Below are 18,407 nucleotides of genomic sequence, written 5' to 3'. Positions count from 1 at the left end.
CTGGCACTGTGTTTGAACTAAAAGCATTTGATCAAAGAAAATTGAATGACGCTGTCAATTAGTGCTCCAAGTGGCCATACGCCGAAACACGCTAAATATGGTTCGACAAAGGTGTCATGATGATCACAACAATCACGAAACTGCATTTGCGCAGTAGAGATAGTTTGGAAATGGTTGTGATTTTTCATGATATCTTCATTCAAACGAACCTAGCTACTCATATCAGCCACCACACAAAGTAGAGCTTGGAAACGATGGGAGATGCGGCATGAATTGTTCCAACTTTTACACCTTTACCGGTTCAAATCCACTGAGTAGAGTGCCCTGGTGTCAAGAAACTTAACCATGTAATATTTGTAAATAAATGCTACTGGACAGCGAACATCATGCCAGCTTAATTTTCTTCTCCGCAAACATTTTTTCGTAATGCATAAACTGCAGAAAAATTATAAGTGTGTCAACAAAAAATCAGGTGCAAATTAACACTGTGGGCATAGGAAATTTGACGGGACTGATAAAAAAATGTTGTGAACGGTAGGAAAACATTAGTTCCGGGACTGAAAAAGTTGATTTATACTGTAATTGAGAATTTTTAGTTGATTAAAAGTACACTACGTGGGGATTTCAAAGATTAAGTTACACATTGTTATGGTGAGTCAAATAACTTTTGTTGAATACTGCACTATATGTCAAAGTGACACACATACATATCACTATTTTTCAATAAAGTCATGAAGTCTCTGTAAACAATGATCAGAGCATTCTACAACTCTTCAATACCTCGACGATAGAAATCTGCTCCTTGGTCACAAAGCAATTCGAGAACTGCTGTGTGAACGTCCCCATTGTTGGAAAAGCACTTTCCCTCTCATATGTTCTTTCAACTTGCTGAAAGGTTGGAAATCACATGGTGCACGATCTTGAGTTTCCAACCAGCATGTCCCACATCTGTGCGTCCTTGTTCAAACCGTAGGCACCATTCCGCTACGGCTGAACACACACTGCATTTGATCCATATACCACCAGAATTTAACAGTGACTCTATGTGCAATTTAGAAATTTGAAATCTTATTATCCCGTGTACTTAAATTTTGGAATATGTTTCCAGTTGTCATCAATATCACAGGGCAACTGTCTCTGCAGGAAGCCTGAAAAAGTACTCTCTTCTAACAATACATTACCATTCTTGCACAATGGTCTTAGTGTGGGGTGAACTGTAACTTACTTTCTGAAGTCTGTACGTACATATCTGAAGTAATGATAATTGTTTTCTTCACATAAAGTTTCTTTTAACAGCCAGTTCAATTTTTGATGCAACTAAAATACACTGGAAAGACAATTTATTGATCTACACAGTTAGCATGGGGTGCACAGGTTACTTCCTGGTTTAATTTACTTGAATTCTTCAATGAGGAGTGGAAGAAAGCAAGGCTGCACCCATTAAAACCAAAACATACTTTCATCATCATGACTGCACCTGACTTTTTTCGTTGGGCCACTATTTTCTATTTCAGTAGAGGACAATGAATACTTACATGAGGAAGGTAGCTCTCTGATAAAGTTGAAAATTTGCAGAATAAAAGGATGTAGAAAATAATGGGGTACCCATTTTGCCTTAGGTGCCAACACACAATAGTTCCAAGTAAATGATAATCTAAGCGTGCAGGAAAAAGAAAGGAGCGAGCTTATAGTGCAGTGACTAAGATTGCAGTACTGAATTTTTGCGCCCTGTGTTCAAATCCTATCTCATGTTTTTTACTTTGTTTTTGTGCAAATACATGACATCAATATTTTAAACACAATGGCATTACTGACAGAAAAAACACACTTCAAAACAATACAAATCTAACAGCAGTTGAAACTGAAAGAAATATATTGTTCATTAAAAGTAACTTCACCAAAGCGTATGCCGTCCTGTCAACTCTGCAACATATACTTTTACAGACAGGCAAAGAACTACAAATCCTGACTGCAGAAGTACCGGATTCTCCAGGCACAGAAACAGGAAACCACAAGTTGAGGAATATAATTAAAATACGGGCCTTGATCCATAATCAGCTGCTGGTTTCAGATTTCAAGGATCTACTTTGATATGTGTGTTTCGCCACAAAATTAACACCAGATCACACTGTAATTAGTAACTTAACAAGATTGCTTTTCCTAAAGATATTCACACTAAAGATGTAACTACGGCATTTTGCACGTTACTTGTGCTCCAAATTTTTATGCTTTCAATGTTTTTCTGACAAATATCATCTTGCAGTATAAACTGGTTCTCTCCACATATAAAACCAAAAACCAAAGCAAAACTTGAAATGGTAAAATTTACGTTTTTCATTTTCAGTTATTGTGAATTATATAAAATTTGTAATGATAAAAGATAAAACCTATCAAAACAATATTTGAATTGTTTATTTCTTTTGACAATGATTCCACTGTATTTCACAATGTCACAAAAACATATTGATGTCACATACTTCTGTGAAGGGGGAAAAAATCATAAGATTGGATCTGAACAGGGGGAAATTGAATTGGGGGCTTTGACAGAGTACATGGAAGAAGTGACCAGAACCATAATTCAAGTACATTTAGGTGATGTCATTACAAAATTATCAATATGCTGTGCTACAAATTTAAATACATAAACACATAATCTTCACATTAGAACAGATCCCTCAGCTATTTAAAAAAATTCAAGAAGGATCATTTGTTTCGTTCTTCGAGCATACTTTAGTGAAAGAAGTTGGTTGATATAAATTAGAACTTCAATGTTCTTCACAACGATTTCGTATAACCTTGTGTACGAATTCACAGTGTTATCATCACAATGAAGTTCTGGAATGTCGTATTTTTAGAAATAATAGAGAGCCTCCTTCACTCATCTTCTGAAACAGTGGCATCTCCAACACCAACTGATGCACCACAGCCAGTCTTCGTGAAACAGTGTGTGTAATACAGTCTGTTGTGTCACAGAATTCCAGGCAGCAACAAATACATACATAGCCTGTAGATAGCTAAGTCTCATCATTTCATTCTTCTCAAGCTACACTATGTGATCAAAAGTATCTGGACACCCCCAAAACCATTTTTCATATCAGGTGCATTGTGCTGCCACCTACTGCTAGGTACCCCACATCAGTGACCTCAGTGGTCATTAGATATCGTGAGGGAGCAGAATGGGGCACTCCGTGGAACTCACAGACTTCAAACGTGGTCAGGTGATTGGGTGTCACTTGTGTCATAAGTCTGTATCCAAGATTTACACACTCCTGAACATCCCTCGGTCCACTGTGTCCCATGTGATAGTGAAGTGGAAACGTGAAGGGACATGAGCAGCACAGAAGCGTACAGGCCGACCTCATCTGGTGACTGATAGAGACCGCTGACAGTTGAAGAGGGTCGTAATGTGTAATATGCAAGACTTCTATCCAGACCATCACACAAGAATTCCAAACTGCATCAGGATCCACTGCAAGTACTATGACAGTTAAGCGGAAGCTGAGAAAACTTGGACTGAAGGTCAAGCTTTTGCTCATAAGCCACACATCATGCTAATAAATGCCAAATGACACCTCTTTTGATGTAAGGAGCGTAAATATTGGACAACTTAACAGTGGAAAAACGTAGTGTGGAGTGACGAATCACAGTACGCAATGTGGTGATCCGATGGCAGGGTATGGGTATGGCAAATGCCCGGTAAACGTCATCTGCTAGTGTGTATAGTGCCAACAGTAAAATTCGGAGGCAGTTGTCTTATGATGTGGTCGTGTTTTTCATGGAAGGGGCTTGCTCCCCATGTTGTTTTGTGTGGCACTAATCACAGTACAGGTCTACATTGAGGTATTAAGGATCTTCTTGCTTCCCACCATTGAAAAGCAATTCGGGGATGGCGACTGCATCTTTCAACACGATCGAGCAATTGTTCATAATGCACAGCCTGTGGTGGAGCGGTTACACGACAATAACATCCCTGTAATGGACTGACCTGCACACAGTCCTGACCTGAATCCTATAGAACATCTTTGGGATGTTTCGGAACGCCGACTTCGAGCCAGGCCTCACCGACCGACATCGATACTTCTCCTCAGTGCAGGACACAGTTAAGAATGGGCTGCCATTCCCTAAGAAACCTTCCAGCACCTGATTGAGAGTGGAAGCTGTCATCAAGGCTATGGGTGGGCCATACTGAATTCCAGCATTACCGATGGAGGGTGCCACGAAATTTTAAGTCCTTTTCAGCCAGGTGTCCGAATACTTTTGATCACACAGTGTATAAAATTGAAATCTGCCTAACTGCACTGCTACTATGTATTTGGCTTCAATACAGTATTTTATGCCCAATTCCAATTACTGCACATAATTTGTGCAGTTCGGAGGAAGGAACTCAACATTTACATTCAGATAGGTTTCCTTGGGATGTACAAAGCATCAGGCAATAAGAAAGAAGTTTCATGCCTGCTACACCCATTTTGGCATTTAAATGCCTGAAAAATATCGTAAAGGTTTATGACATCATCCAGGCACTGCTGTCGTAAGTGCAAACTAGGTTTTTATGTTTTTCAAACACGTGGGAATTTTAAAATTTCCTATTATTAGTTGAGGGAAACTTTCACTTCTATCATTATTAACACACAACAGTGTCATCTTATTTTCTTTACTTTTTTTTTTTTTAATCTCTGTGGCATTTTTCTCTCTTCATGGAATATGATATTGCAGGAAGTAAATTATAAAAAGACATCAGTTTAACCAAAATTGAAAATGTCTCTGGGCTAGTAATCCTGTATCAGTTATGGTGATGCAATGTTCTTCCAGTAATTTACACTTTCTATGAGCACAGCCTTACGTTTCCTCTTACAGTTTGAAATGACATATTATGACTATTCTAACTCCATACACAATAAGAAACATGGCTATAAGAAACTAACAACCTTTGAGTCATGGTGTGACAGCATAACAAAGACAGAACCTAATCCTTTAGTAACTTGTACAATGGAGACAGGCCAGATCTGGTACAAGACAATGTAAATGGTATCCCCCTGCGAGGGACCACTGTCTTCCAGCTGCAGGTGAATGAGGCGCTGTCCATGGTCGGCAACCTCCGATGGAATGCCTGAAGCTGCTGAACATTGAGCTACTTGAATGAGGCGTGCGCCACACCCGTAGTGGCAGAGGTGTAGTAATGTATGAGACTACACTCCTCCCTCCTTGAGGTGAAGAGTGCCCACATGCTGGCTCTTCTGCAATGCTCTGATGGTTGATATGTCCACGGTGTTGTATGCTATTGTCCTGGACATGAACAGCTCCCCACCACGTGAATGTGCTTTAGGAGCAGCATTAGTGTGTGTGGGCATGCATGTCTTCCTTTCCCTCCTGGAGAGCAGGCAGAGGACTCTCCCTCCTTATAGGCGGTGGACGTGGTGGCGTCAGATATGGTGGCGGAGGCTAGGAGCTGCGATGCCCAGAGACAATGTCGAAGGGGTCGGCAGGGGTAAGCAGGAAAGCCAGTGCCGAGTCAGTGGAGAAGGTGCCCTTATTGGTGTAGAAGGTGCCCATAAGTGTCTAGACAGCCAGCAGGAGATCAAATCAGGAAGGTGGGTGGGCATGGTGTGGGCAGTATGCTGCCCACAGTGAACGGCTATGCCAACAGAAGAGGCACTGGTATGGTGGGTGGAGGGCAACGTAGGTCAACATCGCCGCAAGCTAGCCACAGGAGAAGACGCTCCCCAACACGCCGATCAAGGTCTCCAGCGCCGTTTAGACGCTCCAGCCGATCAACTAGCTGACACAACCTGGAAAACTAAAGGGTGCGACCTTCCTTGGAGGTGAGGCAGCCGAAGAGAAAAATCCTCTGCCGTCTATCACTACAAAAATGATAGGAAGCTACGTCGATCTCATGGATGGCTGACCAGCCCAAGCTCTTGTGGACTCTGGAGCATCATATTCAGTCATTTTGGAGAAGTACCGTCGCCAGCTGCAGAAAACCGTATTCGTCAACAACAAAACATCTCTGCTGAAGGTGGCTAATGGGAAATATGTAAAACCTACAGGAAGATGTGTCATTCGTGTGGGTATAAGTGGCCATACACAGCCCTTACAATTCATCATCTTACAAGAGCGTAGTCATGACATCATTCTCGGATGGGACTTTTTGAAAGCTTCTCAGGTTTGTGGTCACTCGAAGATTCTGTCAGATGAGATGAGATACTGTAGACAGGAAGATGCCCATCCGAGTGTGTGGAGGCTATGTGTGCTGGATGAAGTGATCATTCCTGCAATCAGCGCTACAAAGGTAACTGTCACGTGCCATACTATGCATCAACCCATGGATCTTGTAGTGGAATGTAAGAGAAGCATACCACTGAAGAATAACTTGGTCATCCCAGCCTCTTTTGTCTCATTTAAGAACAGATTCGCTGAATTGTGGATAGTTAACTGTCGCTGAGAACCGCAGATCCTTCCAAGACGCACGTGCGTAGCAAACATTGAGCCGTTAATTGAAGAACAGCTGAGCATCATAGAAACCTCCCATGCCGAGTCTGTGGATTCAATTAACATTACCACTATGAGACAAGATCTTCTAGCTCGACTATCACCAGATCTCACTAAGGAACAACAGAAGAAGCTACTTGCCATTCTTCAAGAGTTCTCCAAATGCTTCAATCCATAGGTGAAGAGCAAATTAGACAAACTGATGGTGAAGCACCGGATTAGCACTGGAGACCATCAACCAATAAGCCAGAGAGTTTTTTGGGTGTCAGCAACGGAGCGTTGAATAATTCATGACGAAGTAGAGAAAATGATGAAGAATGACATCATTCACCCTATGCAGAGCCCATGGTCCTCACCAGTGGTCCTTGTCAGGAAGAAGGATGACAGTTGGTGCTTTTGTGTTGATTACAGGAAACTTAACAAGGCAACTATAAAGAACATTTACCCTCTCCCACGAATTGACGATACACTAGATAGGCCCCTTCAGACAAAGTTTTTCTCATCATGTACATGTACTTGGGATACTAGCAAATCGAAGAAGATGAGGCTGATCTTGAGAAAACTGCATTCATCACCCCTGAGGGCCTGTATGAGTTTAAGGTAATGCCATTTGGTTTGTGTAATGCACCAGCAACTTTTGAACGGATGATGGATGATCTTCTAAGGCACCTGAAGTAGAGAATGTGACTTTATTATTTAGATAACATTATAGTGTTCTCAGAGACATCTGATGAACATATAAAAAGACTGAGGGCCGCTCTTAAGTGTCTCCAACAAGGCGGACTGAAACTTAATCCAAGAAAGTGTCTCTATGGAGCAAAAGAAATCAAAATACTCGGACACCTTGTGTCAAACGAAGGTGTGAGGCCAGACCCAGAAAAGGTAAGATCTATAACGGAATTCCTTATTCCTAAAAGTACTAGGGATGTGAGAAGCTACCTCAGATTATGTTCTTATTACCGTCCTTTTGTATCAAAGTCAGGGCACTCCAAGAGTGGTTAAAAGCTGATACTAAATTTATCTGGGGTGGTGCTCAACGAGATTCTTTCGATGTGCTGCAAAAAACTCTGACGACTGACCCCGTACTTCGTGTGTATGAGGTGTGAGCACCTACAGAACTACACACAGATGCCCATGGGTATGGGATCGGTGTTGTTCTGGTGCAAATATTGGATGGAAAGGAGAAGGTTATGGCCTATGCTTCTAGGACACTTACAAAAGCCAAGAGAAACTACTCAACTACACAAAGAGAATGTCTTGCTGTGATCTGCGCCATGTGCAAATTTCAACAGTATCTCTATGGAAGGCCATTCACAGTTGTTACAGACCATCATTCACTTTGTTGGCTGATGGGTCTTAAGCATTCAACAGGACGACTCGCAGGTGGACACTACGTCTTCAAGAGTATGACATTACCATAGTGCACAAAAGTGGAAGAAAACACGAAGATGCCGACTCTCTCTCTCTCAAGAATCCCAGCGCAAGACCATCAAGACTTTGATGAAAACAGTGTCTCGCTGCACTCCAGGATCTCTCTGCTAAGCAGAAGGACTCCAGGTTATCTCAAATTATGCTTGCCTTAAATTGGTCAGAGGATGTGAAAGGACAATTTAAGGTAGTTAATGGATTACTTTGCAAGAAAATCTTTGATCTGTTTGGAAAGAGGTGGCTACCAGTGATTCCTAAACATGTGTGCTTAGATGTTCTACAAAAATTCCATGACACACCTGAGGTCGGACATTTAGGATTTATTAAGACCTATGATAGAATCCGCAAGAGATTTTACTGGCCAGGTTTTGTTTAGGAGTGTCTGTCGCTATGTGCCGCACTGTAGAGTGCCAGAGGAGAAAGACAGTTCCTCAGAAACTACCTGGCCGACTCATATCAATTCCACCAGCCGAAAAGCCTTTCCATCGTGTTGGGATTGACCTCCTCGGATGATTTCCAACTACTGCTATTGGCAATAGATGGATTATTGTTTGCACTTATTAATTGACATGCTATGTCATTACAAAAGCCATGAAAACAGCCAAAGCATCTGAAGTAGCCAAACTCATCGTGGAAGACACTGTATAAAAACACGGTGCCCCAAAGCCGTTAATTACAGATCAAGGGAAGTTTTTCAATCTAATCTTTTGACATAGCTAAAACGTCAGTGCAACATTACTCATCACATGATGAATACGTACCATCTGCAAACTAACGGGCTTGCTGAACGCCTTCTTGGCCGACAGGCTATCAATGTTCGTCAATGTTGAGCACAGGAACTGGGATGAGGTGCTACATTTCGTGGCATTTGCCTACAACATTGCCAAACAAGACAACACAGGATTTACGCCATTTTTCCTGGTGCATGGGCATGTGGCGACTATGACCATGGACACTGTGTTTCCGCTACATCCTGATGACGTGGATGATGACTACATCGGCTAGGTGTTAACCAGCGCTGAGGAAGCTCGGCAGTTAGCTCAACTCCGCATGCTACAGACTCAAGAAAACGATTGCCGAAGGTATGATGCGAGCCACTGCCGTGTTGTCTACCAGCCCGCTGACCTTGTCTGGATCTTCACTCCTGTTCGGAAGGTTGGTCTCTTTGAGAAGCTCCTCAGGCGGTACTTTGGACCATATAAGGTTGTAAGACAGTTGTCTGATGTTACTTATGAGGTTGAAGATTTCGACCCTGACGCAAGACGATGAAAGTTCAGAGATACGGTCCACGTCCTTCGAATGAAGCCCTCCAAGGATCCTGCCACCCAGGGTAAATTCGAAGCTCCAGCGACAGGCAACAAGCGAAAAGGTGACGAAGAGCATAGTGGCAAAAGAAGTTCTCAGAAGATCACCACCGGGGCGAGAATCAGTCATCAGGAGTCGGAGTATGCAGGATCGATGACTTGTTCCCGGACTAGGAGGATGTAACACCAAGACGCTGTTCTCTTTAAGGAGGGAGCAATGTCGCATTAGAAGCCGAGTAGCACCATGGTGTAGCGGTTATGATACTAAACTGTTGTATGGAGGTTCGTGAGTTCAAAACTCACCTGGACTGTACAATTTTAAGTTCTATATTCAGTTCAAGTATATTCTAGAAGTACCCACAAATGTCAAGAATCATTGAACTGGAATGTTCTGTAGCTGTATATACACTGTATGTGTTCTAGCCGGAGGCAGTTCGCTCCGCGCTCTTGTATGTGCAAGTGCTGAATATATCTTCGTTAAGTGAAGTTAGTGTTTGTCATTCATCTAATTACACCTTCTTCTACATACGAATACATGAAGTATTCTGATTCATAAAATAATTTTTTCATAATGTGGGGCAACAGTCAAAATATATTTCTTTTAATTCAGTACCGCCATTACACAGTTGTTTATTTACAGTGTTACATTTACACTTACACAATCATGATTTCGGCTTCAAAATGCCATTATCAAGTGTTTTCTAAAAGCAAGTTAGACAGTATCAGTGAAATACGTAACAAGTGATATAAGCGTGTAACAATCCATATTTGTAATGCTTACTTACAAGTGTTATAAATTGCCTAAGGTGACATATTGTCGTATTAAAATACACTATTAGACACAATGTCTAAGAGTCGAAATTTCTGCCAGAGCCTACTGCTTTGTTTCATTACAGAGTGCACCATCTTGACTGAATGACAGTTGGCTAAGTGTCAAATTGTCTTGGTCAAAGAAATTCGTATTACAAGCAGGTGGCCTTTTTTTTTAGTCTTTGGACTCAGTGTCTGGTAGGTTAGGAAAAGTTCGGAGCAATTTATTTTCTTTGGTAGTTGGTACATCTTTGCAGTACCTGTTTATCTTAGTATACAATGAAGTTGCCTGCTCATAAACATAAACAGTAACAAACCTCTCAATAATATTTGCTGCAGCCATAAATATAAAAGCCCAGTTAGTCATTGACGTTGTTTGAAGTACATTTTAGTAGGTAAATATACAGCTTTGTATGTGAAATTAACACATGGCCAACTCTAAGTTGTGTATTTTGTCTCATTTCAGAATTAATAAATACAGTGCAATTACTTATTCTACTAACTCATTAATTAACCAGTGAGGGTTGAAGTGATATTTATGATGTATGTATCATCAGGTATGTAAATCCTGTTACATGTGTTGGAACATTACTTAGGAATAAGTGCAAATACCAGAGGTATGTGAAACATGTCATGTACATAAAAGCATTTAACCACATAAAAGAATCATAGCATAGGCTATGTTGAACAGCACATTTAAATTTAACATAATATAAAGAGTAGGGATATCCTAGTATTTGTTAATGGTTGATGAGATACAATTACAAACATTGTTATGCATGATTCCTCTACTTCAGCATCCCCCCCCCCCTTCCCTGGATGTATTGTTAACATGCCCATAACCCCCATCAGGGATTATTGCCAACCTCTGATTCACTAACCCCTTCCTCCCTCTGAGACATACAACTTTTATGAGGAATTAATATCCCTCTTCATACCTCACCCCGACCTTCTATCACTAACCAAAGGACAAACTGAGTAAGTCTCAATAAAACGTTTTATTTTATTAAATTTATGGAGTAAATTTCAGTATCACAACTACTTAATACATAAAATACTAGGATATATGGAATCCAGACAGAGAATATACTGATACACACTTAAGCCATACCTTCACTTTGGACACATCATTCCCACACAATGTCCTAACATATGCTATATTTGGTAATAGATTTAAAATTTAAAAGTGCCCAGTTACCGTTTTGTCCCCCACCATGCACACGTTGTTGTTGTGGTCTACAGTCCTGAGACTGGTTTGATGCAGCTCTCCATGCTACTCTATCCTGTGCAAGCTTCTTCATCTCCCAGTACGTACTGCAGCCTACATCCTTCTGAATCTGCTTAGTGTATTCATCTCTTGGTCTCCCTCTACGATTTTTAACCTCCACGCTGCCCTGCAGTACCAAATTGGTGATCCCTTGATGCCTCAGAACATGTCCTACCAACCGATCCCTTCTTCTGGTCAAGTTGTGCCACAAACTCCTCTTCTCCCCAATCCTATTCAACACCTCCTCATTAGTTATGTGATCTACTCATCTAATCTTCAGCATTCTTCTGTAGCACCACATTTCGAAAGCTTCTATTCTCTTCTTGTCTAAACTATTTATCGTCCATGTTTCACTTCCATACATGGCTACACTCCAGACAAATACTTTCAGAAACGACTTCCTAACACTTAAATCAGTACTCGATGTTAAAAAATTTCTCTTCTTCAGAAACGCTTTCCTTGCCATTGCCAGTCTACATTTTATATCGTCTCTACTTCGACCATCATCAGTTATTTTGCTCCCCAAATAGCAAAACTCCTTTACTACTTTAAGTGTCTCATTTCCTAATCTAATTCCCTCAGCATCACCCGAGTTAACTCGACTACATTCCATTATCCTCATTATGTTTTTGTTAATGTTCATCTTATACCCTCCTTTCAAGACACTGTCCATTCCGTTCAACTGCTCTTCCAAGTCCTTTGCTGTCTCTGACAGAATTACAATGTCATCGGCAAACCTCAAAGATTTTATTTCTTCTCCATGGATTTTAATACCTACTCCGAACTTCTCTTTTGTTTCCTTTACTGCTTGCTCAATATACAGATTGAATAGCATTGGGGAGAGGCTACAACCCTGTCTCACTCCCTTCCCAACCACTACTTCCCTTTCATGTCCCGCGACTCTTATAACTGCCATCTGGTTTCTGTACAAATTGTAAATAGCCTTTCGCTCCCTGTATTGCCATGCCCACATCCCACTATAAAAGTCATCTTATAACCCCTCCTCCATCCTTCTGCCCCCCCCCCCCCCCTTTACACTTAACATTCCACATGCCTACAGTCGACAATGAATGATTTATAGTATTTTAGACCTTGTGTATCTTCTCATTTGTTTATTACCTCTCTAAGAAGTAACTATGATCAATAATGTTGCATTTATCTTAGTTGCTAAGAAATAGGAATTAACATGCTTGGGGCTTTCATATGTGGTAGCTGATTGAGTTGTTAACATTACTATGTCATCTTTACGTCATATAAATAACATGTCACTACTGTAACATGTTAATAAAATTTATAGCACTAAGATTACAGAAATATGTATCAATACCACAATGCACTCATGTTTGTAATTGTATCTCATCAACCATTAACAAATACTAGGGTATCCCTACTCTTTACATTAAATTAAATTTAAATGTACTGTTCAATATAAAATCTGTTGATTCTTTTATGTGGTTAAATGCTTATATGTACATACATATTTCACACACCTCTGTTACTTGCACTTAATCCTAAGTAATATTCCAACACATGTAACAGGATTTACATACCTGATGATACATACATCATAAATATCACTTCAACCCTCACTGGTTAATTAATGAGTTAGTAGAATAAGTAATTGCACTGTATTTATTAATTCTGAAATGAGACAAAATACACAACTTAGAGTTGGCCATGTGTTAATTTCACATACAAAGCTGTATATTTACCTACTAAAATGTACTTGAAACAACGTCAATGACTAGCTGGGCTTTTATATTTATGGATGCAGTGAATATTATCGAGAGGTTTGTTACTGTTTATGTTTATGAGCAGACAACTTCATTGTATACTAAGATAAACAGGTACTGCAAGAGTCCAGAGACTAAAAAAGGTCACCTGCTTGTAACAGGAATTTCTTCGACCAAGACAATTTGACACTTAGCCAACTGTCATTCAGTCAAGATGGTGTACTCTGTAATGAAACAAAGCAGTAAGCTCTGCCAGAAATATCAACTCTTAGACATTGTGTGTAATAGTGTATTTTAATATGACAGTATGCCTTCCTAGGCAACTTACAACGCTTGTAAGCATTAGAAATATGGATTGTTACATGCTTATATCACTTGTAATGTCTAACTTGCTTTCAGAAAACATTTGATAATGGCACTTTGAAGCCGAAATCATGATTGTGTAAGTGTAAATGTAACACTGTATATAAACAAGTCTAATGGCGGTACTGACTTTAAAAAAATGATTCAAATGGCTCTGAGCACTATGGGACTTAACTTCTGAGGTCATCAGTCCCATAGAACTTAGAACTACTTAAACCTAACTAACCTAAGGACATCACACACATCCATGCCCAAGGCAGGATTCAAACCTGCGACCGGAGCGGTCGTTACCAGTTGGGAACAATGCAAGGCAAGGCACGAAGTGTAAATTATTTCTGAGTTCTCACAAGTTGACAATCACCTGACAGGAACATTTGTACGAAGCAACTGGTGCAGAGAATGAACCACATTGGCTGCACCCATGAGAAACCAGTGACAGTAAACTGCCTTACCAAGAAATGCCTGCCATTCCCACAAATTGAATGGACGAGGCAAAACTGTTCCAGGGATTGAACACCCTGCTGGGAAAGTTCATAATCGAGATACTCTTACAGTACCAATGACAACAACATCATCATGACAGTTAATGCAGCACAGAACATCAGCCACAAATTGTTCTAAAAAGCTATGTAATATAGCCGGGCACTAGTCACCCCAAACATTAAACATTAATACTGATAAGGACCAAAAGGCACGATCACAGCAAGCATTTGTTCTGAGGCGTCATCCTAAGGGAACAATCAGGTAAGACAAGTCAACCTCGGAAAAGAATTAGCACCTGGCCAATTTCACAAGTAACTCACCAAGTTGACGCAGAGTGTATGTGTCAACAACAAACTGAACATTTATGGTAACTTTATAAAGTTGCCACAAAGTCGGATCTGACCTGCGCATTGAAAAAATGCAGCCGAGCTGAAGGTTTAAGTGTGATATGTGCCGTGAAATTGGTCGCAAGCCCTAAACCCTCAGGAAACAAATCCGAAAATTCAGAACACAATGAATCCACGGCTTGATAAGGAATTTGAATCAACACAATAGGTTAGAATTAGTAATAGAAAATTCCAAATCAACAAAAGCATCTATTACAAACAAATTCTCAATATGCAGGTGATTAACATCCAAATATGTGATAGGACGGACAACAGATTTGTAAGCTGTTGCATCCGTAAATCAACCAAGGACAGGAACATGCTGTTTACTGTAGTTTACCAGACAGCAGTTGACAGGAGCCAACGATGGGGAGCCCAGTCACGTGCATGTTTGAGAGCTGAGGAGTTAAACAGCTGGTTTGATGACCACTTGCAATGATAATATTTTGTGTAGTACACACACTTCAATAAAAGGCTTATTCTGACCTATGGACGAAACTGAAACAGAATGAATGTCCATGTCCATTTGTTTAGAGGAAAGCTGAGAATGACAAACTGACTCAATGTGGCCTTTTTTGTGATACCTGTGACATGTTGCCCACTGCCTGGGCATGCTGATCTCTCATGCTGCACAAAGCAAGAGGGGCAGAATGGAAGTGCTGCATGTTGTCCTTGTCGTTGTGTCTGCCACCAGGTTTGTCCACCGCGATCAAGTTTCCTGGTTTGCATGGCATTTACTTCCTCTTCATTTGGTAAGCCTGTTGCTATTTGCCACGGTGGTTCACTATAATGATGGCGACATTCCTCCATGCTTCAATTTGGTGACCCGCTGTGCAGGTGACCTCAATTTGGTGAACATCTGTGTGGGTGACCTCAAGTTTTTGAGTAATGTTTAACAATTCATCCAAGGACATATCTTTGCATTGAAGGGACCTCTGATGAACTTCCTTGTCAGGTATGAGATGGGTGATTGTGTTGTGAACCATGGAGTCAGTCAGCATAAGATTCTATAGTTTTTAGCAATAAAGCGACACTTAACAGCTTAGACCCCGCAGCTCCTCCACCCAAGGTCAATATGACTGATGTTGCTAGTGGTACTGGGAAGGCTCTACGTGAATGGCAATAACACGGATGCATTTACGAAGATATGAAGACAACAAACTACACATTTCATCACAGAAAATTGTGGCCATTCCTGCAAGGGTCCCAAATGTCACAATAACTGATACATGCGAGAAGGAATTCAATGCTGGTGGAGCTGTATTCCATAGGCTTCCCAATCTTTAGCAGTTGTCGTACGGCAGAAATGGCAGTGGACTCACCGGAGACAGTGGATCCTGAACAGACAACGTAGCCCATTTTTTTCCAAAGTTGTCATAATAAGTTGTTGCTAGTTGTGAACATATTGACGGACAAGTTCCATACAGAAGTTACAAGAAAAAACTGTCACTGAAGTTGAGCACACACAATTCTACTTGTCGACACTTGTGGTCTAATTCAGAAGACAATAAGAAACCAACGATCTTTATTTGAGTCACAGTGTGACAGCATAACAAAGACAGTACATAATTCTTTAGTGACTTGTACAAAGGAGACCGGCCAAGACTGGTGCAAGACGATATATAGAGTATTTGCCTGCCAGGGACCACCAGCTTCCTGCTGCGGGTGACTGAGGTACTGTCCATGGTCAGCGGCATCTGGTGCAAATATCTGGAGCAGCTGAATGGTGCACTACTTGAACGAGATGAGTACCATGGCTGTAGTGGAGGTGGTGTAATAACATGTGAGTTACTACAATGATGTTTCGTAAAACGATACAACCAGCCGTTCAATGTACTGAAATTTTCAACACCGATGTTAAGGGCAATTTCATTAGTTTTCTCTTGCAGTGTGTTTATGCTTCTAGGAATGCTGCCATGTCTCATTCCTTGAAATCACTTTAACAGAATATTTTCAATATCATCAAATGCGTACATATGAATGTTCTTTTTGACGGATATACAGGAATACTTTGTTTCAACAGTTAAGAATGCTTCTTTGTTTTTGAGTAAGCTGCACACATAGGCGGCGCAAATTTTTTTTACTTTTGCATGTCAAAAAGTTTTGGGTTACGACTACCATTGAGAGTGCAAGCAATTGTCAGCTTTTGCAGAATTGTAAGCTTTCTATGTTCGCAGGCCATAACTCCATAAAAGTACAATTAATAACTTTGATGTTTCAATAAAAAAGTTTTTGCAGTTCATATGCTTACCGTATTTACTCGAGTCTAAGCCGCACTCGAATCTAAGCCGCACCTGAAAAATGAGACTCGAAATCAAGGAAAAAAAAATTTCCCGAATCTAAGCCACACCTGAACACTCGAAATTCAAGGGGAGAGAAAAGCTTTAGGCAGCATCTCCAAATCGAAACAAAGTTGGTCCACTGTAATATGAGACAATTTAGGTCGAATGAATGACGATACAGCTACAGTAGTTTGGTTCGAGTCTTAAGCTTAGCAGTTAAGCTTTACCAGGTAGCCATTGCTATGCATCAGGCGCTCCGTCCGTATTTATACGGGTACCCTTCCTTTTTCACGTGCTTCGTCTGGTTTGAATTGATTGCTTATTTTTCTTTGATCTGATAAGCGCAGTTTTCTTTGTTATAGGTGTTAACATCACTCTACGCTGAAAATTCATTACTCTACTGTGTCATGCATTGTTTGTCGTACTCTGATACTGCGTATTTACGGCCTGTCGCCGATCGCGGCATGGCTTGCTTTTGAGCACGCTACCGCCGCTTACAAATAAAAAAAAGAAAAAGAGAGAGAGAGAGAGAGAGAGAGAGAGAGAGAGAGGAATCGTCTCATTAGCGAAACAATGGCAAGAGACTGCTACTTGTTGTTACTCACACTGCTGCTTTCTTTGATAATGATTAACAAGAACCAAATAATAGACTGTGTATGATAGAAGATGTTCTGAACGAGAGTTTAGCGAAAATTTTTCTCCGTTTGAAAATCTTTGCAGGCGCCTCTTTAGTACATTGCATTCTGCACAGAAATTAGAGTCATCTTAGATTTAAAAATCTTGCCAATTGCCTCGCTTCATTTCTGACTGTATCACTGTTTAGCATAATAATAATACGAATATAAACATGACATGATATGTACATTCTTCCGCGTTTGCTGTTGTCTCACTCTAGTTTTGTGGTTTATTACGCAGACAGGATTTAAATGAGATAGTAGCAAACACGAAACAATACATGGCAAAATGCTTACATTCGTATCATTCTTATGGTGACGAGAATACTGCATGTGATTCACAATTTATAAAAGTTCGTATTAGCAACCATCTCTTCTCACAGATAGGAAAAAATTCAGAACGTAGAGTTGGCCATATTGACAAACATCCTAAACATTCTTGCCAGTCGGGTTTTCGTAGTACATTGAAATGCTGCTACATTCGAAGATGAACAATACGGAATTAGTATTTACTTCGTTGGATAATGTATGAAAATGCAGTGGTCAAAACTCAGCGCGGAGAAAAAAAGCTTGTCTTCCACTTTTTTTTTTTTTTTTAATTTATTTACTGACGCAGAGGTTTTGACGCCAGTATTTATCTTTGTGCCTACAAAGCATGCTTGTGTAGCGCTACATATATTCGACGGCAGAACTAAGTTGTGGCGGCACCCACCGACATTTTTAAGAACTTCCGCTTGCTTTGCACTCGATTCTAAGCCGCAGGCGGTTTTTTGGATTACAAAAATCGGAAAAAAAGTGCGGCTTAGATTCGAGTAAATACAGTAGTTACAGTGACATCAGATCACATACCACAGGTTCCATACTAGACTGAGCAGCAATCTATTTCTGATTCGTTCAATGCACCTGCCGGCACTGCTGCAAGGGAAGTAGAGTTACTGACTATAATCTCAGTACATTTTGACTGACTGAATCAATTACTATTTACTGCACAACAAAACACAACAAAGTATACAGTCTGTGTGAAACTGAAAGAAACCTCCGTTATGTCGGGAACTGCGTAAAACTGGATTTTAATCTACACAATGTTTCTTGTTTATTCCTTAAATGTAGACTTTTTCTCGAAGTGGGGTTCGTTAAAAGCAAGGAGGAACAGCACTGCTCTTATGGAAGTTTTGCCAGGACCAATAG

General features: G+C 40.5%; 1 protein-coding gene across 4 annotated transcripts in view; it reads right to left on the bottom strand.

Annotated features, from left to right (window-relative positions):
* LOC124798648 (bromodomain-containing protein 7) overlaps positions 1-18,407 on the bottom strand; it is a 155,799-nt gene that overhangs the window by 103,685 nt on the left and 33,707 nt on the right. The window lies entirely within an intron of this gene.

This window comes from Schistocerca piceifrons, chromosome 5 (genome assembly GCF_021461385.2).
Source record: "Schistocerca piceifrons isolate TAMUIC-IGC-003096 chromosome 5, iqSchPice1.1, whole genome shotgun sequence".
Classification (NCBI taxonomy): Eukaryota; Metazoa; Arthropoda; class Insecta; order Orthoptera; family Acrididae; genus Schistocerca; species Schistocerca piceifrons.
Note: the sequence above shows the minus strand (reverse complement) of the source record. Positions and strands in the feature narration are given on the sequence as shown.